The sequence below is a fragment of the Aotus nancymaae genome, unplaced genomic scaffold (assembly GCF_030222135.1).
Source record: "Aotus nancymaae isolate 86718 unplaced genomic scaffold, 86718_ANA_hifiasm-v0.15.2.pri h1tg000022l_1, whole genome shotgun sequence".
Taxonomy (NCBI): domain Eukaryota; kingdom Metazoa; phylum Chordata; class Mammalia; order Primates; family Aotidae; genus Aotus; species Aotus nancymaae.
This window is the reverse complement of record NW_026988435.1, coordinates 19,160,089-19,182,946: the sequence shown is the minus strand read 5'-3', so window position 1 is coordinate 19,182,946 and position 22,858 is coordinate 19,160,089. Positions and strand designations below refer to the sequence as shown.

The 22,858-nt window shown below is 34.7% G+C and overlaps 1 protein-coding gene across 8 annotated transcripts in view; it reads left to right on the top strand.

The window, feature by feature from the left end:
- The first annotated feature begins 9,168 nt into the window (after window positions 1-9,168).
- The window catches only part of ROBO2 (roundabout guidance receptor 2), a 1,679,075-nt gene continuing 1,665,385 nt past the window's right edge, over window positions 9,169-22,858 (top strand). For 7 of the 8 annotated variants that reach the window (XM_012444747.2, XM_064380041.1, XM_064380040.1 and 4 more), the window contains exon 1: window positions 9,169-9,467. The gene's annotated coding sequence lies outside the window, so the exon portion shown is untranslated. Of the gene's footprint in view, window positions 9,468-13,270; window positions 13,326-22,858 lie in introns of all 8 variants that reach the window. The other variant, XM_064380026.1, reaches the window with a different exon arrangement.

Below are 22,858 nucleotides of genomic sequence, written 5' to 3'. Positions count from 1 at the left end.
TAATATCTGAGGGATGCATGACATGAGGTTGTAGATACATTTAGAGTTAGGGGGTCAGAATATGGGGTGTGGGCTTTCTTGCACAAGGATTGGGAAGCTTCTGGAGGGTTTATCTAGGGCAGTGACCTGATGCAATTCCTTTTTTTTTTTTTAGTGATTACTCTCTTTGCTTTCTAGAGAACAGATGGTAGAAGGGAGGGAATTGGAAATATGCAGACACATTAGGGACCCATCAAACTATTGAACTTATGGGTTTGACCGTGGTTTGACCTAGAGTGGTTATTACAGAGAATGAGTAGAAAGGATGCATTAGAGATGTTTCTCAAGTTTGAAATGATTGAAGTACAGTTTGGATACAGGTAGGAAGATGGTGAAGGAATGATGACATCAAGTATACTTCGAGTTTGGTGTTGACAAACAGGGTGCATGGTAGGGCCATTTATGAGATGGCTTCAGGACAACAAGCAGACTTTGAAATTATCTGGAAAGGTCAGAGACTGTGTCCTGAATCTTATGGTAGAAACAGGAAGGATTCTGTTGCATACAGTTACAGGGAGAAGAGTACAAATGCAACTTTCTCGAGCAGCTTTTCAGCGTTCAGCCAAACAAGCTATACTTAGTTCAACCTTATTTTAGAGAGGAGTTAACTGAAGTTCAGAACCCATAAACAACCTGTCAAAATAATCTGACCAGAATATTTTGCCGATTATTTAATACCTTGATTATTTAAATAGTTCTAATTATTTTAGATATTTTACTTCCATGATTTTATTATTAGTCATTGTATTTAAATTTTATCTCTGTTTTTCACTTTTCTTATTTTATCATAATTTGATGTAAAAACCAATCAAAAATTATATTGAAATTGAAACACTGAATTTTATACTAAAGACAATGCATCCACATTAAAATGAAAGTTTCCAGGTGAAAATTTCCAAATCACAAATATGTAGGGACAAAAAACTTTATTCATAAAGAAAGATAAAAGATCATTATAATTAATTGACCATTCAAAGGCTTACAACATTGAAAAATAAATATTATCTTTGAAGTAAGGTACATTTAAATTATTTTTGCAGCCAAAGTTTTCGTTATTGTATACATATCATGGAATAAGTTTTGAGAAAAACTGTATTGGAAATGTGAGGGTATTACATGGAAAAATAACTCACCTACAAGAAAAAAAATGTCCTTATGAAGGATTACTTTAGCCACTTTGACAGGTATAAGTAAAAGAATGTTAAATGCGCATCAACGTGATTAGCTAATGTGTGCTTAGAAACATCTTGTTATTGAAAAAAAATTGCATTATCACCTTTGCAGGGCTTCTTTGTCTTCATATTTATGTAACTTTGTCATCTATAGAAAGATTGTGGGAATTTTAAAAATAGCTCATAGTTAAGAAACATCACCACAACACTTTGCTGAATACATAATAAAACATTTCCCTTCTCTGTAAAAGCCTCTTAAAAATATGTACCATAATCAGTATAGCTAGAAGAGGGTACTTTCCATGTTCAAGGTCTCCTGTGTCCTGAGGTTGAGAAATCTTTTATAATCTTCTGAGGATGCCACTGTACCGTTTTGTTAGCCTGATTATTTTCACCTGTTCTTTCCATTCCTTACCTTTGTATATTTACATTTTCTATATTGAAATGTTATTTTTCAAATATTTTAAACCCAAGTTTACAAAGTACAACGACTTTATGTACATTAAAATAACTTATTTATGCCATATGGACGTTTAAATATAATTTTACAATATCTAGTATTGATTGCTTAGTTTCTAATCATTGATACTTTACATGCTTTTTCCCAGCATACCTCAAAATATTCTTCAAAATCCTGATCATTAATTCCTGTAACACTTCTGAGGTGTATTAATAAGCTAGAGCTGTAAAGATCAGCAGAGAAAATCAGGCTCCCAAGTGAGAAGTTTTGTCATACTGTTAACTAGAAACCTATTGAAATGGTCAAAACAATAATGACACATATAACAGAGGAAAAGCTGCAGCATGGTTACCTATGTGACCCAGACAAGTTCGTGGTCGTTCCACACTTCATTTTCTTTATCTCTAATAAAAATATTTGACAAATCGCATTTTCAAAAGTCTTTTAAGGCCTTTCTACTTTTTTTTTTTTTTTTTTGAGGTAGGGTTTTGCTCTTGTCACCCAGGCTAGAGTGCAGTGGCGTGACGTCAGCTCACTGCAACCTCTGCCTCCCTGGTTCAAGCGATTCTCCTCCCTCTGCCTACCGAGTAGCTGAGATTACAGGCATGCACCACCACACTCGACTAATTTTTTGTATTTTTAGTAGAGATGGGGTTTCTCCATGTTGGTCAGGCTGGGCTCAAACTCTTGACCTCAGGTGATCTGCCTGCCTCGGCCTCCCAAAGTGCTGGGATTACAAGTGTGAGCCACTGTGCCCGTCCAGGCCTTTCTACTTTTAAGATTTCAGGATGTATATCCTGGGAGGTAAATGGCAGTGTGTGTGTGTGTGTGTGTGTGTATGTGTATGTGTGTGTGTGTGTGTATGTATATACATACACACACACATATGTTGTAGGTATATATATATATGCATATGTAGTAGGTGTGTGTATATATATATACACACACACACACTACATACATATATAGGTATATATACCTACATATATATATATATACACATATATATATATATATGTAGGTATATATAAATGTGTGTGGGTACATATATATACACCCACATATATGAGAGAGAGAGAGGAGATAGAGAATTCCACGTGAAAATATAAGCTGTTAACATAAAATTTTGCTTCTTTGAGCAATATTTTGCATTGTTCTCAATCTTCTCTGGAGAATTTAAACAGTATTCTCAGAAGCCACCAGATAGAATGAGGGAGGGGTAATGTGATAGGAGCCAGAGATGAAGGAAGAACAATACAAAGAGTGCCTTGGGAAAAGTAGTACAGTAAGGTTAGGGAATATTTCTCTCCAACAAAAAGACCAAGGTCACAGCTATATCTCTTAAGAAGCCAATCTTTTTTTTTTTTTTAAGTCAATTTCCATCTCTTTCTTGCTTCACAGAAGTTCCATTCATTGTGGGATTTAAAATAAAGGTTTTCTATGTGCAACCTTTCTATAGTAAAAGAGATATATGGGGGGAAGTACAGTGTAAGAGGCGATTAAGAATATCTAGTGGACTTTCCTAGACTGTAAATCTTTACATATCTCTGAGCCTAATGAGGTGATTTATTGTGCTATAAAGCACAGTGAATTATACAGACATTTCTTTTTGATCACACTGCAGAATGGAACTAAATACTAAATACCAAATAGCTCTCCCCTGATTCTTATAGATCATTCATATGGCATATTTATGCTTTTTTTTCTTATATAGCCATTCTTATTCTTTGCTCTTAGGCAATTATGGAATATTTTTTGTCATTTTAATAATCATGTTCCATTTGAGTTATGCAAGAATTTCTAAGTAGAAAGACTTGTTTTCATCGAATGCTTTTCAGTAAACATTGTGAAAAAAAGTCTGTTTTTAATGCTACCTCTGCCCACTTTCTCATGGATGATATTACTTGGTATTGTCCTTATTAACATATAGTACACTGTGTTCTGAAAATTATTGGAGAGGCTTAAAAATCAGTCATGTATAAAGTTAGTGAAATAGAAAGGAAACCACATTCAGGAAATGGAAGGTAGGAGCAAATGTATTAACCATGAGTTAGAAAGAGTTTGGTCTTTGGAATGAAGTAGCAAGATATTAACAATCTTGTCTGTGATTCACTAGCTTTGTGACCCTGGAAGGTTGCTTGAGATTTCTGAGTATCAGTTTAGTAAGTGATATCAATTGCAACTTCATAGAATTATAACAAGTATTAAAGGACTTAGAATCTGGGAGAGCATATAAAGTTACTAATAGGTACATTTTTGTTACTATTACCATTGTTATTATCATATGTATAGTACTTTCACTGACAATGCGCTTAGGACCTAAAGAGAACTATAAAACAGTGCTTCTCAAACTTAAATGCATAGTATGAATTACCTGGAGTTTTGTCAAAATGCAAATTCTGCTTTAGTAGACCTGCAAACTAAGGAACTCTAGGTGCTGCTGGTGCTGCTAGTTCACTGACAGACCACACTTTTTGCAATAGAAATATAGAATGTCTTTTTTTTTTTTTTAATCACAAAGCATGTCAACTTCTAAAATAAAGCAGAATAACATATTTAAATATTAGTACTCATGTCTTCACAATTATAATTTCTCCCTTCTTACCAATGATGTAATTCTGATTAAAAATCAGCAAAGACAAAAATTGAAATTAATCTTCCCCTGTTTACTCTTTTAACAAATTCTGGGTGATCACTACTGGGTTACTTGCTGTAGGAAATAGAAAAATTGCTTTGACATAGATCCTTAAGAATCTGTCCCACTGCAAGCTTATTTTTGTAGGAAGTTAAAAGATTTGCATAAATCACCATAATTAAAGAGACAAACTCAGAAGTGCAATAAAAGACCTAGGCAAAGTGCTAGAGTAGTTCAGGGTAGAGTAAAATTATCCTAAAATAATATCTCTATGTGACATTAAGCTGTCTTCCCCAATCAGCACTTGACCAAACTGTCACAGGGAACTTTGGCTCTTTCTTATATCTTGGTTTTGGTTGCCACATCCTTCTATTATGGGATGCTCTTGGCTTCCTCAGTAATAATAGCAACACTTAAACAGTGTTGCTAGATAAAAAGATCTATATTGCTTGCTTTATTTACATAGTTTAGTTAACTTAATTTGCACAATGAACTATGAAGTAATCAGCATTATTTCCTTCACTTTACATATGGGAAAACGGAGAATCAGAGACATTAAATCATCTCAAGTTTCTAAAATACCCACTCTTACCAGGCTGTTTACCCTCTGTTTTTGTCTATGAGCTGCTATAACAAAATGCCACTGATTGAGTAATTTTTAAATAATAGAAATTTATTCCTCACAGTTCTGGGGCTGAGAAATCCAAAATCAAGGCAGCAGAGATTTGGTGGTTGGTGAGGGCTGCTCTCTGCTTCCAAGATGGCACCTTCTTGCTTCCTCTTCACATGGCAAAAGGGGACACAAATGGACAATGTAAGGACCTGACAGAAGGCACTGAGGAGCTAGGCATTCCTGTAAGGCCAATATATTTCATAATGGTGTTTATCTCATTCATGAGGATAGATCCCTGTTGACTTAATCACTTATCCAAAAGCCCCTTCTCTTAGTATCATTATCCTAGGATTTTAGTTTCAATATACAAACTTTGGACGGACACATAGGTTCAAATCATAGCACCCTCCAAATTATAATAACTCTCTCATGTCTGTTCTACTTGAAGTTCCCTCTGGTTTTGCTGTCTTCATGTTTTCCATCACAGTTCACCCCTCGGTTCCATTTCTTTAAGTAATCACTGTTTTTTAAGATGGTTTCATCTTTTATTTTGTATATAGTAGACTCTTAAACATATTTGTCATATGAACTAAATAGGTAAATATGTAAATGCCTGCTAAATATTAGTGAATGATATAATGGCCTAAAGATTTATCTACCCTTCAGCCAAATATATTTGCTTTTAGTGGCAATCTCTTTCCATATACAAAGTCATGACTCTATGGGTAAACATTTTAGCCTGTGGGTGAGTAAGATGTAAAGTTGTGGTAGGTTCTAGTGACAACTCACGATCATAGCACTGGGACATGCTCCACTTTCTGCTACAAACTGATTCAGCACAATATATTTGATTTTGTTAGATTTAAATGTATGCTCCTGTTATTCAAATAAAAATATGGGAACCTTTAAGGAGTAAATTCAATCGAAATGCTTTCCTGAGTTATCTGCTTGCTTTATTTTTATGTTATGCTTTAAGTCTATGGTTAATATATGGTCAATGTATAGAGCTATGCTTTATGTGCTTTTTAAAATTCTGTTCAGAACAGACAGGCTGGTTTTCTTCTTTCAGAATCTTCTTGAATTTTTTCTAACTTTTTTTTTGTTCCAATTGCTTACTAGATTATACTCCCTTCCCTAACACTGCTTCTTGATGACCTATATACAAACAATATTATGATATTTAAAACTGAATTCATTTTAGGACATGATTTTGGTCATAAACATGAGCAGGTTGTGAAGTGTTTCAGCCATCCCAGGGCATGGCTGTCAGTACCTTGTCTAACATTTCAAAAAAATCCTGAATTTGTGATGATGCTATGATGGCCTCTCAGATATTCTTATGCACATCTTTGCCCCTTGTTCCCTCTAACTTCCCTTTTCTGGTAAAAATGCAAACACTGCCAAGCTCAAATTGAATTACATTTGGATGCATGTGTCACTATGTGATGGTTGCCAACAAATGTACATAAGAAATTTTATCATGGTGAACCAAAGGCAAATAGACTTCAGAGAAATGAGCATAAGCATGAAAATGGTGCATGGTATGCAGATCTCATTGGAAAGTCATTCGGTACAAATTATTTTCACCAGAAAAATCCATTAGGTTTAGCTAAAAATTGAAATTACTTTATAGAAAATCAGAATAAAATATGTGAAAACATTATATTCTGTGCAAGATTAATACTATGCATGGTGTTGAAAGGTTTGTGGTCTTGCTTTTGACGATGCTAAAAGGTCAGAAACCACAAAGATGCATGTGTGCTGTCATTTGCACAGTTACTAATTTTTCCCATTATTTCCATAATGAGATGTACTGTTTCAACAGAGAAACCCTCTTGAGAGCTGCTTTTAGTGTTTTCAGTCAGGTAGCTCTTTTGCTTTCATGTTTTGGTCTTGGCCAAGGAGTTCAGACAGACTTTTCATTTATTTTCAGCAAGAATGTATCTGTTTATTGTTTTAAATAATGATAAATATATTTTAAAATTACTGTCCATTACTGCACTGTAAACTCCATGAGCTCAAGGACTATATCAAGTTTGAACACCATTGTATACCCTACATCTTGCACAAGGTTTAGGAAAAATAGCATGGACACATATTTTTTTGAATCAATGAAAGAATACATAAAAGAACTCCCAACATATGTCCAATGTTTTAGATTAATAATGTGTTAAAATACATAAAATTCATAGACAAAGGTACTCTTATTTAGAAGCTTATTCTTTAGTTGGAAAGATAAAATATATACACATAAAAGCTTAAGGAAAAATAATAAGGGTTTTGAAGTACTTTGTATGTGAAAAATTTAGCATAAACCCTACATCCATTTATTTCACACCTTGTATATGTTTTATTATTTATACAGTGCTGAGTGGTAGGAGAGTTTATATGTGAACAGAACTATAAAAATTTTGAGGATACGCACTAGAAAGACAGTACAAATAGAGTGTTAACATGCAAAACACAGAAATACTTATATTGGCTAGGTGAATCAAAAAGATTTATGGTTACATGTACAGTGATTATTGAGGGATGAGTATGACGTTATGCCAGAATCAATAAATATTTTAGGTAGGAAGAAAAATATAATTATGTATCTTTGTGTTCAATAGGAGTAGGAGTATTTATAAAGTAGAATTTGTTATACCTTGCTCATAATCTTTTAAAGTTGTTTATAAACAAAATCTACTCTTAATTAGTTAATTAATGGTTGATATTAATTTAGGTACTTTAAAATTGCTTGTGAATAAATTCCTTTTTCTTTTGACTTCTGAATTGCCTTGTACATATAGAGAAATAAAGCTTGCCTAGAATAATTTCTTGAGTAGAGAATGATATGGATAGATTTGTTGACAATAAACATGTCTGTACTGATTGTATTAATTCTTTCATCTTCATGAAGAAAAATATAAAAATCATATAGTATTTTATACCATGGAAAAAATTCTTATCATTTTCCTAAGGAAAATACCTAATAACACAAAAGTAAAGTTAATTAAATTACTTACTTTATTAATTAACTGTCTGTTATTTCTACAGGTTGAAGTAAATTTGACATTCAATGCTATTTAATTCTAAAAGCTTGAATGAGTAATGATTTTTTCATGTAAGGATAGTTGAAATAAATTATCATTGATTTTTACATTTAATGTTAATTAGTTATTGCATATTCTTAAAGGGAAAATAGTGTTTACAAGGCCTTCTCTGATTGCAAAAAGACCATGCCCATTGTAGACTTCTTTGAGTATATTATATCTGGCCTCATTTTTAGAGTGGGGAATTCAACTCATATGTGGCTGGACATTGATTCTGAATATTTGGAACATTATTTGCCTGTCTTAAATCATACTGGTTGCTATTCTTGTATAAGTAATCACCGTGGTTAGCATGCATTTGAACTACTGTTACTTAAAGTGCTTGACTATTCACAAGTCTCACCGGGATTCTGGATATTCATTAGTCTCTTGGTGTGTATTTGCTGATAGTTCTATTATCTTTGTTGGTTCAATTACACAGTACCATCCAAGATGCTACAAAACATTACACACAAGGCATGGGTTGTGAAAGCTGCAGATTTCGGTTATTATTCAGGCTCAGGAACTTAGAATCTCTGTGAGCTTGAACAAGTTACTTAGTCTTGTTTTAAGACTGTCTTGTTTTAAAAGTTAGTCTCAAATTCTTAAAATACAGAATCGGGATGCTAGTGGTGCCTCACAGAATTGTAGTAAAGATTAGCTAGGGGGAAAAAGACACGATTAAACAGAGCCTGGTATTCAATAAGTACCAGTTGCCTTCACTTAGAAATCTGTGTTATCATGATTAGGAGATTGCTGTTTATGTTACAGATCCCCAAGTATACTCAAAATATGTCAAAATAACAACCAGACAGAACCGTATACCATTCCTTTAACTTCTCAGTCCTAGAATCTAGGCAAGTTATTATCTCTATACCGACAATACTGTTAACACAGATAGGTGCTCAAACCCCTCATTTAGTTTTCAGCACTTGTAAATTACTGGTGATATTTAGGAAGAAGTCTGTGGTTATGGCTTAGTTCAGCTGAGTAGCCAATTATGTATATGATTTAGAAAGTGTTAGATGCTAGAGGAGTACAGATAGTTGCCTCCTCCAGGTCTTTTCTCCAGTGGCCGCACGAGGCATACCCATAGCTCTGCTCCTGGGAACTCTGGTTTCTGGCGTGGAGCTTGTGCGCACCTCTGACCGGGAGGAGCCTGGAGCTTCCTCATTAGCACCACGGACAGCTCGCGCGCCTGGAGGAGGGAGGCGGAAGGACAGCTCTGCGCCACCGCCAGGAGGAGGGAGCGCAGTAGCTGCAGGCAGAGGAGGAAGAGGAAAGAAAAGGAAGGACGACTCCTCAACCCGGAGTGGGAGAAATCTGGGAGCAGCCAGAGCAGCAGGTCCGGGGGGAGCTGTTCCGCTGCACTGCGCTCATTATTCACAGGGACGCTGCGGGGCTTCCCCCGGCTGCTTCCCAGTCCCGCTTCCCGTCCTCCTGGGCGGAGGCTGCCGTCTAAACCTGACTCCAGGTGAGTTCAGCAAAGAGGTGAACTGAGGGGTCTCGAACCAGAGACGTGTAATTGGTGAGGCTGCTCAGCTCCCCCCAGCGCTGCTGCCTTTACATTTACCGAATTCACGGAAGGTCTTGGCGGTGACTGCATAGGCTGGGGGTGGGCGGATGGGCGGTGGATGGTTGCGATCCTCACAGCCAGCGTGGGGGGATTTGGATGGAATTAGCTTAAGTGAATGGGGTTTAAGGAATGTCCCCAAAGGCACTCATTATATATGTGTTTCTATATAAGCTTTTAAGACAGAAATTTGATTTTCCAGATGCCCATTTGGCCTTCTGTCCTTCTTTTGCTTGCTTCATGCCCAATTTTCCAAGCCAAGGAAAGGATTGAAAAGATTTGGAAGTAGAAGGTCTGGGCACAGAATGGGACAGGGCAACCTTGGTCTGTAAGTTAGGGGGTAGGGGTGGAACTCCTTTCCTTTCACCCTAATTTACCAGGGGAAAACCCTCAGAGTAACTTGAGGTTCCTTTGCTCTGTACTTTCCATAAGCTTATTAAAAGGAACTTCAGGCTCTCTAGACAGCCTGTGAAATGTGATGGCAATTTAGCTTAAAAGCCATGTTGGTTCACTTCATCTCCTCTTTATCCTTTGTTGCAAAATTGATACGTTTTTGAATTTCTTTAACAGCACAAACTTTAAGTAGCCGACTGACAGGAAATATTTATTTTGAAAATTCTATGAGAAAAGTGATGGGTTAACATTGAAAGAAGGGCAACTTTATTTTCTTTGGAAGGGCTTTGGGGAAAGGGATTGATGGAGAAATTCTGGGCTTGAAATTATGAACAGTTCCCACAGAACTTCATTTATTAATTTTTACATTTGCTTCATTTTTTTTAATCGTGTGTATGTGTGTGTGTGTATTAGAGAGACAAAATTTCTTGTAAGTATTATGAGTTTATTTGGTTTAGAAGTTTCTTCCTTACTAATAGAACTAATTTGTGATCATCATAGTTTTAAGAATTTATGAAGTGTTTTGCTTTTAGATGTTTTGGGCCTTTTTTTTTTTTTTTATTCAAAACTTACTTTGTGAAACTTGCTGAATATTTGTCAATAAAATCGGTGGGCATACAATTAGTCATATGACCTACTGTGGATTTAATAGTAGGTAAGTATACAAATGATGAGTTTAGGAAATAAATGTCAGAATCCAAATTTAGGGGTGAAATTGAAATATCTTTCCAGTATTTACCAAATTCTCTATTAGAGTCCAATGTCGTTTCATGCTCAAGAGAGCTTAAAGGTTTCTCAAACTGAGATATATGGATCTAGTTTGTTAATCAAAATGTAGCATTTTACTTTATTTTTCTTGCTTTAACAACAGTTTGAATTCAACAAATACAACTTTAGTATTTAAGCCACGTTCTTTCACATATCTTCTCTAATTTTTAATAGAAATTTAAGGAGAAAAGCAATATTAGTTCCATTTTGCAAATGAAGAGACTGTGTCACAGAGGTATTACTTTACCTACGTTTCTGCAATTATTGTGTTATAAACTTAGAATTACAAGTTTATGCAACATATAAAAACATATGAATGTTATAAACCATAGTAATTCAGATCTGTGTTATTTACCTTCAAGTTTAGTTCTTTACCCAAACAATTGCACAACTACATTAAGTTGAAACTACTGAAATTATATATGAACATGCTATATGAAAAAAATCTTAAAATATTCTTTGTTATTTTTCAGTTTTCTCTTTAATATAAAATATACTATAATTTTATGGAGTTATTTTCCATATTTAGATGTTCCTAACTTCCAAATAACTACAAAACTCCTAAAAGCTGACCTATGTCCTTCTTAATAAAAATGGATTGACAGGGAGACTCAATTTTTACTATGAATATTCTTGAGATAATTTATGTCTTATAATAAAGATAAAAGGCCGCATTTAGTTGTATTTTTAAACCACTTAGTGTGAACTTGAAATGCAGATATAACTTGCTTTCAGGCTAAACTGCCAGGCTTCACAGTGGATAGTCTTTAAGATTCCTTGGAAACATTGGCAGATATATCTAATGTATATCTAATATAGGATTTATGAGAAAAGGAGAGGTAGAAATTGAATGCTTGCATGCTTCATATGTGACCACATTCATAAAACTTTATTGATGAGTACTTTGGTGCCTGACATGGACTAATTCAAATAGTCTTCTTCAAGAGTTGAGGAAGGGAATAAAAACCCTATAATAGAACCTTTTTCCTCCTTTTCTTTCTTAAGTGGTAGTAGTCCATCCTACAAAAGCTCTTATAAACCAAGTTGAGTTTCAAAGAGAGTTTGTGAGTTTTAGGAGGGAGGAGGGTGCTTTTGTGTGTCTGTGTATGCTAAACAGAGTTTAGGAGTATAAGAAGTTGAGCAAGAATATTGAATACTTACTAGGAAATTGGAATCTCATATACTTTGAAACATTTTTTTCACATTATATATATAAAATTCATAGTTTGGGAACTAAGCATATTGTACACAACTTTGCATCTGATTACCGGATTCCTTGTATGTTTATAGCTCAGGTATTCTGGAAGGAATCAAGATAATTAGTTTTATGGCTCTTGCCCATGTGACCTGTTCCTTTCCGGTCCTGGCATTAAAAGGATGACTTAAATTTTCTGGAATGCCAAAATTTTTTTCTTTTTTCACATTCTACAAAATACTTCAATCAATATATATGTGATACTCACTATCATTTCAACATTTCTGTGAGAAAGAATCCTCTTGAGAGGATTCTTCCTTTGAAATTCTTTCACATAGAGGGTTAGCTGAGTTAGGAAGAAAGGAAAGAGGAAGATAAGAAGAGAGATGACATTTTATCCCTCAGGAAAGAACAAGGCCAACTGTAATTTAGAAATACTATTCTACAAATATCCTTGAGCAAAAGGGCTTTGCATATACTTTAAAGCAGTATACCTAGTTAACTTCTAGTTGTAGTGAGTTGCAAATAAGATGAGCAAGTTGAGATCGTTTTTGTTGGAGAACTGTGAGACCATACAAAATAGGTAAGAGTTACCCCAACTCGGGGACAAGAGAACTTGGAAGTTTCCTCCATAAATTTGCATTGTTGGTTCAGGGCTGCTCCAGTGATCCTGGGCATTAATGCCCTAGAATTTCTGTATAACCCTGTACACAGGCTGAGACAGCTCTGATGGCCCAGGAAAGCCTTTGAACAGAATCACTGTACCCTTGGACATTGTCCGACCACATGTATGGAAATAGCGAGTGCTGAGGAGTTGTGGGTAGCTTGGTGACAACTCTTGCTAAAGGAGTGTCATAAAGATTCATTGCTAAAAGTGAATGTTTTCATTCACATATGTGATGCCTATTAGGTCATGCTTTCTTGGATACAAATGTGTAGAAGGTATCAATTAATTTTTGAACATTCCTTTCTTAAAAGTACCATGTTCATCTAGTTCCTCATTTTAATATGAGTACTTCAGATGGGACATAATATACTAGGGAGTAGGTTAAACAACCTAAGTTCTAGTGTATATACCTTTGTTCGTTATGAGATGTTCATTATGTCCCCCTTTATGGTGACATTGATGGCATAGGGACTATTAGGTGAGCTTTAATGCAGAAAAACATGGAGATATATGAATGGTAGATAAGGCTGACAAACACCATTTTCACTGAAGTTGTTTCGAAGCAAAGAAATTTGGGATAAATTCATTTTTTTTACCCCTGAAGGTAACTGAGAGTAGGTAGAAATTGTGAGAAGGCTATATAATGTTGACATTAAGACAAGTTTTTGATTTTTAAAATAGGCTATATTACACAAGAGTGAACAAACAGAAGATACTGAACAAATATTCTGCCATAGTAAGTGATGAATTACCCTGACTTGTTGAACTATGTCTTTAAATGTATTATTTAAATATGTAACTGTTATTAAAACCTTAAATAATATTTAAATATTTTTAAAGTTACAGAAAATTATGTTTTTTAATACAAATATATACTTACAAGCTATATTGTAGATATGGGAGTAAGCAATCTATTTTTTTTACTGAGTGAAAAATTTAGTTTTTTTAAAATTCGAAATAAAGCTAACAGTTTAGTGTGATGTATATTTTGAGTTTCAAAATTTGCAACTAAATAGGATAACTGTGTTGAACTTTACTTGAAGAACTATGATAAGAATGAAGTGTGAAAAAATTATAGCATACTTATCAGGGATCAAATAATCACTTAGGATTTAATAAGAAAAGTCTGAGCTAATGCTGGAAATTATGTACATGATGTATCACAGACCTATGATTAAAATGGTCTCTTGTTAGCTATATGAGCTTGAAAACAAATGGTATAGCTTCTCTTTACCTCAGTTGCTTCTTTTGTAAAATGGGGAGACTAATGATATGTAACTCGGAGTTCTTTGTTAATGATTTGCTTCTTAGAGCAGTGCCGGGTTCAATTAGGGTTAGATTGCTATTTTTATTATTGATATTTGCCCTAGTTCTGCCTTTTATTGACTGTGTGAAATTGGTGAAGATCCCTTTCTGAAGCCTTGTTTCTTATCTATAAGCTGGGAGTAGAATGCTTGCTGTGAATAGCGGTTGTTAGTACATTAAAAAGATTAGATATTTATTTATATAAGGGGCTCATCACATGGCAGACATTTGATAGTATTTTTTGGCCCTCCATATACTACTGTGGAGATATCTCACATAATATGTCCGAGTTTTTATTTTCTCCTCAAATGCAATGTCAATCTTGCACAAAACATTGCCATCTCCTACTTCTCTTCTAATGTTCTGCAACCATTAAAGTATAGAAAAGTAGAATGAGCATTTCTATAACTTTTGCTGTGGAGAGAAGAGTGCTAGATCACAGGAAAAATTTTAATAAGAAAAAGGAAACATTTACACCACAAACAACTTACTCCTCCTCATGCTTAACAGCTTTATGCTGTCATTCTGTCAGCACCAAGTGAGATTTTTCTGTTTAAATAGTTTTCTATTGGTGGTATCATAATTCATGTCTGGACTTCATGTAATCAATATAAATATAATGAAGTGTTGATACGTGATTTATTTTTACCAAGAGAAAAACTTCATACACAATGTTTAAAAATAGTGCTTTGAAAATCTTTAAAATTAACTTTGATTCAGTTGGCGGAAGATAACACCACAGACTCACTGCTAGTGGTATTCTTGAGAAGTAATGTTTGAATTTTCTAGGTACAGTCCTCAGACTGGCTTAAAATATTTTGATTTCAGATATAAATTTACTGCCCGATACAGAAGATTTTTCCATGAAAATATTAGCTTCATCAGATAGGCGGTTGCTTAAGGCTAGCTGCATGAAATTATGGGAAGGCTGAAATGGAAAAAAATTTCATCTCTAAGTTATACATACTGGTGTAATCATATTTAATGGATGATGATGATACTTAACAGCAGTAATATGATTGAAGGGGTAAGCAAGTAATATATAATAGTTACCAATATAAATCCTGCGATTGAGTTTATCTCTTCATTTCTCTTTCCTGGGATCCCCTAAGTTTGTCACTATCGTACTTTATTTCCCTTGCTTATTATAGTGGTGTATTAGTTGTATTACTGTTGCTATACCAAATTACCACACATTTAATAACTTGAGACAACACGTATTTATTGTCTTACAGTTTCAAAGGCCAGAAGTCCAAAATCACTTTCACTGGGCTAAGTCAATGTGTCTGCAGTGTTGGTTTCTTCTTGAGGTGCTGAGGGGAGAATCCATTTTCTTGCATTTTTCTGCTTCTAGTGACAACTGTATTGATTGGCTTTTGAACCATTATTTTGTTTTCAAGGTGAATTGCTTTTATTTCTGTTTCTGTCTCCACATTACCTCTTCCTCTAACTTTGAATCCTTTTCTCTCCTTCATCTAAGGACTCCTGTGATTACTTTGGGCTTACATGGGTGATCTGGGACAATCACCTCATCTCAAGATCCTTTATTTAATCATATTTGCAAGTCCTTTTGGCTATGTAAGGCAGTACATTCCCAGGGCCTGGGGATTAGGACAAGAACATCTTTAAAAACCATTATGCAGCCTATCACAAATGGTAACAATAGTTTTGTGCCTTGAGACCCTGAAATTAATATGCTAGCTTTCACATGCATATATCCACATACAGAAAAACAATGTATCTGTGGGAATAACAATTTATTTTTGAACCATTAGAAGGCATTGATGGAGTTTTTCATCTGACTTACAACAGATACTGATAAATTAAATACCCTTAGATTTGTCAAATCTAGCTTTAGTAAATAAGTAAAAGTATTTGCACTGCTAGGGTGAAAATATTAATTAAATACATTATTTATCAAGGGCAACACCTGGATTAGTTACCTTTAAATGAATAGAACATTATCTTCCATAGTGCTTATTTGTGAAGCTTAGCTCTTGTTTACAAAGCCTAATCCATATAGGAAAGTACAGAAAGGTTGGTCTTTTGTTAACCTTTACAGAATGTAATTTTCAAGGGGATGTTAGACAGTAGTTCCATAAAAATTGTTGCAGTTCACAAATATTCATTGTGAATGTTTTATTTCATGAGTTATATCTATTATACTAATCATAGACTTCTAGAAGAAATTTAACAATGGTCATGTCAGCCTTTCAAATCTTTCTGTAATCCAGAAGACGACCATTGGGTAATAGATTCATTTTTCCCCTTATTCCATTGTTGCCAAAGAGAACTTTAAATGCCCTGTTCTAATTAATTAAATGCAAATGAATTCTTGCTGCTTCACAAGTAGTTTGTCCTTCATTTTTCTTAAAATTATGTTGTAAATGGATGTGACATGCTTTACTGGTTGTTGTGCAGGGAGCATTGTCCTTCCTAAAAGCTTCCTCATTTGTCAAAATGAAGCCATTAAGAATAAAGTAAATTATCTTATCTGATCATAGTATTACAATTGACCTTAAAACAATAAATTTTATAATCAGTGCAAATTGCTGAATAGTGTTTGAAGTTGTAGAAATTTCAAAGGAAACCCTGGTTGAGATACAAAGCTGCTATAATCATTTTTAAAATCTTTTCTTTTACTTTGGAACTGTAGTGTAGTAAGCACTTTTGCCTTATTGCTCTCTCTGCCTTCCAGAAAGTCTCATTCAAATATTCTAAGTTTTTAAGTCTTTTTCATTTCCTTTAATATTATAATATTTAACAGTGTCAAAGAAACAGCATAAATTTTCTGTATATCAAGCTAAAAATAAAGAGAGGTTGATGTGAACATCAAATTAACAAGATTGATCATGAAAAGTAATTTTTGAAAAGGGCAAAAATCCCTTTGCACATAAATGCAAAAGAATTTAGTGAAAGAAGCTGAAACTGGAATAAAGATCTCTATTGATGCTTAACAAGAATGAGTAACGTACATGCATATTTTTAGCTCCCAGTTTCAGAGATGTAGTAGTTGTACAATAAATTGTCCTTTCTTGGTATTAAGGAAGCCTCTCCTCCTCCAGCCATGCTATTCCTCAGAGAAAGTACTTCAAATGAGTTTTCAGCAACCATAAGTTAGAAGGATGGCACGATAGTCTGCATGTACATATGGCCCTCGTTAGCAGGCCAACTGTTCCTTTTGCCCACCCACATCACTGAGGACATATGGCATCACTTTGACTGTGGAAACAAGTGTGTGTGGACATGTCTTGGTATAAGACTGTTGATTGTCTTTCTCTTGTTGCTCATGCAATCAACTGTCTCTTCGTGGAAATATTATTATCCATTACACGAGATTTGAGGATGATAAATAACATTATTATTATTAAAGAAATTTGCCTCTCTAGTTTGATCACAAAACCAGTGAATGTTTGCTTATGGAAGATGTAAAGCTTATAGAAGAAAGAAAGCTTACAGAAATAAACGATGGCTTTTCTAAGCATGAGAGTCAGGTCTTTTTCAATCAAAAATGAACTTATTAAAAAATTCAGGAATTATATAAAACCAGAGCAGTAGAGGATTCAGAAATGCTATTGAGATCATTTATTATAAAATAACCAAATAGTGTAAAGAAATAATGAGTCTATTGTTGTTAGTTGTGACTATATGGAGAAATCAGTGAGAAAATAAGATAGGTTGGAATGGAGAGTCATCTGATCCCAGCATAATGTATATAGTTCACAGTATTGTAACTTTTAAAAAATACGATTTTTTTCGATACTGTGAATTCTGAATTTGCAATATGAGCCTTTTCAATACTTGAAAAAAGTGTATTTTTCAGTGGTGGCTCTGGAACTACAGATACAGGCTTTCAAGCTGCATTCTGATAAGAAGGCAAGGCTAGAAGACTCATGTTGTGGTGACATTTGCACAGGGCTTGATTTAGATAACATACATCAATGATGCAAAGAGAAGAGTGGGTGGTGCTGCTGAAGATTATAGGGGAGATAATGACACTGAAAGGCACCTTTTGTTACCTCTGCTGTCCTATTTGTATATTCAGATGTGTAGCATATTTCTTGTAATAGTAATTTCACACAATATATTTAGAAAATCTGAAAAATTTTCACTAAAATTATGTTTGCTAAATATTAAATAAACAAAATCAAGATTTGGTTAGGTAACATTGATAAAAACAGCATTTCTAGATTGATATAGGTGATAATTTTTCATCTATATCTGAAAAGATGATAAATTTTCAAAACGCTGTGGAATATTACTTGTTCTGCAAGCTCTCATTTCAGTTTCAACACCATGGCACATTGATTAATCACCACTAAGGCAGTATGTGAAATATTTGGCAATATAGGTATCAAGCTCTCTGGTAATGGTGATTGATGCACAGAATACAGAACCATTATTGTTATGCACTGGCTTTGAGAACTTTAGTTTTCATCTTTTTTCACCTTGCTAGAAAACAAACAACTTTCTTCTTTCACCTTGCTAGAAATCAAACTAACAACTTTAAATTAACAGATCATCAAAAAATGTATTTTCACAAAACTCACAAATTTATTTATTTATTATTTGGGGGGATCACTGTTTTATTTGCTGTGGTAGTATATCAAATGATCAATGTATTATACCAATGTAGTAGCTCAGATGATAGGCAACAGAATGAAAACAAATGGATTTACTGCCAATAATTATATTATATTGCTTTTATTGACAGACAAAGTGTACATATAATTTTATTCAGATTTTATGTGAATTATTTTGATATGTGTACACATATATTTATAGCTCTCTGTCAAGTGTGTGCCCACACATGTATTCATACAAAATCAATCTTAGAGATCTTACTCAAAGGTTGAATTTCTTAAAATGACTGTTGTAAATATATATAATTAATGGCAAATAAATAGTCACAAAGTGGCAATATAAGGAGCCATAGAAGTGAAGATAAAGAGGGAGAAAATGGTTAAAAACACCTGCAAATGAATAATTGATTTTGATTTAAAGTCTCTTTAGTTCTTAGCTGAGGAAATGAATATAAAAGAAATTATTATGCAAAATACCTCTATTTGTTGTATATGCATGTACATATACGTGTTACAAAACTGATGGCATGTTATTTAACATATATTAACATATATTCATGTATTGTGCATATGTACATCATAAAAACGAGTACATGTGATATACACACACACACATTGCATACTTACTTTTTTTTAAATTTTACTTTAAGTTCTCAGATACATATGCTGAATGTGCAGGTTTGGTACATAGGTATACATGTGTCATGGTGGCTTGCTGTACCTATCAACCTGACATCTAGGTTTTAAGCTCTGTATGCATTAGGTATTTGTCCTAATGCTCTCCCTCCCATTTCCTTCCACCCACTGACAGGCCCCAGTGTGTGATGTTCCCCTCCCCGTGTCCAGGTGTTCTCATTGTTCAGCTCCCACTTATGAGTGAGAACATGCAGTGTTTGGTTTTCTATCCTTTGAGAGTTTGCTGAGGATGATGGTATCTAGATTTATCCATGTCCCTGCAAAGAACATGAACTCATCTTTTTTATGACTGCATAGTATTCCATGGTGTATATGTGCCATATTGTCTTCAAGCAGTCTATCATTGATGGACGTTATGTTGGTTCCAAGCCTTTGCTATTTAAAATTGTGCCTCAATAAACATACGTGTGCCTGTGTCTTTATAGTATAATGATTTATAATCCTTTGGGTATATACCCAGTAATGGGATTGCTGGGTGAAATTGTATTTCTGTTTCTATATCCTTGAAGAATCGCCACAGTGTCTTCCACAATAGATGAACTCATTTATGCTCCACCAACAGTGTAAAAGTGTTCCTATTTCTCCACATCCTCTCTAGCATTTGTTGTTTCCAGACTTAATGATCTTCATTCTAACTGGCGTGAGATGGTATCTCATTGTGGTTTTGATTTCCATTTCTCTAATGACCCGTGATAATGAGCTTCTTTCATATGTTTGCTGACCACATACATACCTTGTTTTAAGAACTATCTATTCATATCCTTTGCCCACTTTTTGATGGGGTCGTTTGTTTTTTTTCTTGTAAATTTATTTAAGTTCCATGTAGATTCTGGTTATTAGACCTTTGTCAGATGGATACATTGCAAAAATGTTTTCCCATTCTGTAGGTTGCCTGTTCACTCTGATGATAGTTTCTTTTGCTGAGCAGAAGCTCTTTAGTTTAGTTAGATCCCATTTGTCAATTTTGGCTTTTGTTGGCAAGTGCTGTTGGTGTTTTAGTCATGAAGTTTTTGCCCACACCTATGTCCTAAATGGTATCGCCTAGGTTTTCTTCTAGGGTTTTTATAGTTTTAGGTTCCATGTTTAAGTCTTTAATCCATCTTGAGTGAATTCTTTTACAAGGTGTAAGGAAGGTGTCCAGTTTCTGTTTTCTGCATATGGCTAGCCAGTTTTCCAAGCACCATTTATTAAATAGGAAATCCTTTCCCCATTGCTTGTTTTTGCCAGGTTCATTGAAGATCAGATGGTTGTAGATGTGTGGTGTTATTTCTAAGGCCTCTGTTCTGTTCCCTTGGTCTATATCTCTGTTTTGGTACCAGTACCATGCTGTTCTGGTTACTGTAGCTCTGTAGTATAGTTTGACATCAGATAGCATGATGCTTCCAGCTTTGTTCTTTTGCTTTGGTTATTCTTGGCTGTATGGGTTCTTTTTTTGGTTCCATATGAAATTAAATGTAGATTTTTCAGTTCTTTGAAGAAAGGCAATGGTAGCCTTATGGGAATACCATTGAATCTATAAATTACTTTGCATAGTATGACCATTTTTCACGATATTGATTCTTCTGTCCTTGAGCATGGAATGTTTTTCCATTTGTTTGTGTCCTCTCTTATTTCCTTGAGGAGTGGTTTGTAGTTCTCATTGAAGAGGTCCTTCACATCCCTTGCAAATTGTATTCCAAGGTATTTTATTTCCTTTGTAGCAATGGTAAATAGGAAGTCACTCATGATTGGGCTCTCTGCTTGTCTATTATTGGCATATAGAAATGCTTGTGATTTTTGCACATTGATTCTGTATCCTGAGATTTTGCTGAAGTTGTTTATCAGCTTAAGAAGTTTTTGGGCTGAGGTGAGGGGCTTTTCTAAATATACAATCATGTCATCTGCTAACAGACAATTTGACTTCCTCTCTTCCTGTTTGAATACCCTTTATTTCTTTCTCTTGCCTGATTGCTCTGGCCATAACTTCCAATACTATGTTGAATAGAAGTGGAAAGTGAGGGGCATCTTTTATCTTGTGCCAGTTTTCAAAAGGAATGCTTCCAGCTTTTGCCTATTCAGCATGATATTGGCTATGGGTTTGTCATAAATAGCTCTTATTATTTTGAGATATGTTCCATCAATATCTAGTTTATTGAGTGTTTTTTTTTTTTTGAGACAAAGTCTCACTCTTTCACCCAGGCTGGAGTGCAGTGGCACAACCTTGGCTCACTGCAACCTCCACCTCCCAGGTTCAGGCAATTCTCCTGCCTCTGCCTCCTGAGTAGCTGGGATTATAGGCATGTGCCACTACACCCAGCTAATTTTTGTATTTTTTAGTAGAGATGGGGTTTCACCATGTTAGTCAGGCTGATCTCGAACTCCTGACCTCATGATCCACCCGCCTCGGCCTCCCAAAGTGCTGGGATTACAGGAATGAGCCACTGCACTTGGCCTATTGAGTGTTTTTAGTATGAAGCGATGTTGAATTTTATCAAAGGCCTTTTCTTTATCTATTGAGATGATCATGTGGTTTTTGTTATTGGTTCTGTTTATGTGATGGATTTTGTTTATTGATTTGTGTATATTGAACCAGTCTTGTATCCCAAGGGTGAAGCCAACTTGATCGTGGTGGTGGGTAAGCTTTTTGATGAGCTGCTGGATTCAGTTTGCCAGTATTTTATTGAGGATTTTTGCGTCAATGTTCGTCTGTGATATTGGCCTGAAATTTTTTTTTTGTTGTTATGTCTCAAAGGTTTTGGTATCAGGATGATGCTGGCCTCATAAAATGAGTTAGGGAGGAGTCCCTCTTTTTCTATTGTTTGGAATAGTTTCTGAAGGAATAGTACCAGCTTCTTTGTGTACCTCTGGTAGAATCTGGCTGTGAATCCATCTTGTCCTGGACTTTTTTTGGTTGATAGGCTATTAATTACTACCTCAATTTTGTAACTTGCTATTGGTCTGTTCAGGGATTCAACTTCTTCCTGTATGTGTCCAGGAATTTATCTGTTTCTTCCAGGTTTTCTAGTTTATTTGCATAGAGGTATTTATAGTATTCTCTGATAGTAGTTTGCATTTCTGTGGGATCAGTGGAAATATCCCCTTTATAATTTTTTTATTGTTTCTATTTGATTCTTCTCTCCTTCTTTATTAGCCTGGCTAGTAGTCTATTTATTTAGTTAATCTTTTCAAAAAACCACCTCCTGGATTCATTGATTTTTTGAAAAGATTTTTGTGTTTCTATCTCCTTCAGTGTTGCTCTGATCTTAGTTATTTCTTCTCTTCTGCTAGCTTTTGAATTTGTTTACTCTTACTTCTTTTAATTGTGATGTTAGGTTGTTTATTTTAGATCTTTGCCACTTTCTGATATGGACATTTAGTGCTATAATTTCCCTCCAAATGCTGCTTTAACTGTGTCCCAGATATTCTAGAACATTGTGTCTTTGTTCTCATTGGTTTCCAAGAACTTCTTTATTTCTGCTTTAATTTTGCTGTTTACTCAGTAGTCATTCAGGAGCAGGTGGTTCAGTTTCCATGTGGTTGTGCAGTTTTGAGTGAGCTTCTTAAGCCTGAGTTCTAATTTGATTGCACTGTGGTCTGATAGACTGTTTGTTATGATTCACATTCTTTTGAATTTGCTAAGGCATGTTTTACTTCCAAATGTATGGTCAAATTTAGAATAAGTGCAATATGGTCCTGAGAAGCATAT